Source organism: Oncorhynchus gorbuscha, linkage group LG01 (genome assembly GCF_021184085.1).
Source record: "Oncorhynchus gorbuscha isolate QuinsamMale2020 ecotype Even-year linkage group LG01, OgorEven_v1.0, whole genome shotgun sequence".
Taxonomy (NCBI): Eukaryota; Metazoa; Chordata; class Actinopteri; order Salmoniformes; family Salmonidae; genus Oncorhynchus; species Oncorhynchus gorbuscha.
This window is the reverse complement of record NC_060173.1, coordinates 92,944,698-92,946,706: the sequence shown is the minus strand read 5'-3', so window position 1 is coordinate 92,946,706 and position 2,009 is coordinate 92,944,698.

The window sequence follows — 2,009 nt, the reverse complement described above, 5'->3', positions numbered from 1 at the left end:
CATGTTTTTGATTCATTTACAGCTGTCACACTGTAAAATGTGCCTATATTCAAAAAAGTGGACCACTAACAAAAACACAAGCAATAGAGTAAATGCATCCCCTGACATTTTCCCATGCAAATAGAACTTGATTACTATGATATTCTACCATAAATCTATATATATGGTATACAGTGCCTCCACATGCTGTTGTGTTACAGCCTGAATTTAAAAAATTTATTAAATATATATTTTTCTCACCCATCTACGCATAATGCCCCATAATGACAAAGCAAAAACATGTTTTTATTATTTGTATTCCAAATGATTGAAAATTAAATACAAAAATACAGTATCTCATTTAAATAAGTATTCACATTTGACAGCAATTACAGCTGTGAGTCCTTCTGGTGTAAGTCTCTAAGAGCTTTGCACACCTGTACAAAATTTGCACATTATTCTTTTTTTTGTATTCTTCAAGCTCTGTCAAGTTGGTTGTTGACCATTGCTAAACAGACATTTTTTATTCTTGCCATAGATTTTCAAGCCGATTTAAGTTAAAACTGTAACTAGGTCACCCAGGAACATTCAACATAGTCTTGGTAAGCAACTCCAGTGTATATTTGGCCTTGTGTTTTAGGTTATTTTCTTGCTGGAAGGTGAATTTGAAATTCCAGGGTCTGTTGGAAAGCAGACTGAACCAGGTTTTCCTATAGGATTTTGCCTGTGTTTAGCTCTATTCCGTTTATTTTTATCCCGAAAATCCCCCTAGTCTCCTCTTGCCAATGATAAGCATACCCATAACATGATGCAGCCACCACCATGCTAAAAAATATGAAGAGTGGTACTCAGTGATTTGTTGTGTTGGATTTGCCCCAAACATAAAGGACATAAAGTTAATTTATTTGCCACATTTTTGCAGTTTTACTTTGGTGCCTTATTGCAAACAGGATGCATGTTTTGGATTTTTTAAAATTCTATACAGGCGTCCTTCTTTTCACTCTGTCATGTAAGTTAATAGTGTGGAGTAACTACAATGTTGTTGTTCCATCCTCGGTTTCTCTTATCACAGCCATTAAACTCTGTAACTGTTTTAAAGTCACCATTGGCCTAATGGTGAAATCCCTGAGTGGTTTCCTTCCTCTACGGGCAACTGAGTTAGGAATAATGTCTTTATATTTGTAGTGACTGGGTGTATTGACACAGTACACCATCCAAAGTGTAATTAATAACTTCACCATGCTCAAAGGGATATTCATTGTCTACTCTCTTTTTTTGTATCCATCTACCAATAGGGGGCCTTCTTTGTGAGGCATTGGAAAACCTCCCTGGCCTTTGGGGTTGAATTTGTGTTTGAAATTCACTGCCCGACTGAGGGATTTTACAGATAATTGTAAGTGTGGGGTATCTTAGATGAGGTAGTCATTCATAAATCGTGTTAAACAATATTATTGCACACAGAGTGAGTCCATGCAACTTATGTGACTTGTTGACCAAAATTGTACTCCTGAACTTATTTAGGCTTGTCATAACAAAGGGCTTGAATACTTATTGACTCGAGACATTTCAGCTGTTAATTTTTAATTAATTTGTAAAAATGTCTTAAACGTAATTCCACTTTTAAATGATGGGGTATTGTGTGTAGGCCAGTGACGCAAAATCTCAATTTATTATATTTTAAATTCAGGCTGTAACACAACAAAATGTGGAAAAAGTCAAGGGGTACATTCTGAAGGCACTGAATATACAGCATGATATATGATTCAAAATCAAGCAGGTTTATTTCATTAGTTGAAATAACAGGACATCTTACTAACTGTGGCTTTAACATAGGAAATCTGCAATACTATATAACTATTCAAGTATGGAACAGTAAAGATAGAGAAAATTATTAACCAGTATATCATGTATTTAAGAAACAGTATTCAAGAATGATCTTATTCTCACAAGCTTAAGGCCCTGTAAACAGACATCTGCTCTCGTTGGTTTTAATCAATGACTCAACAACACATCTATCAAACTGAAAAAAC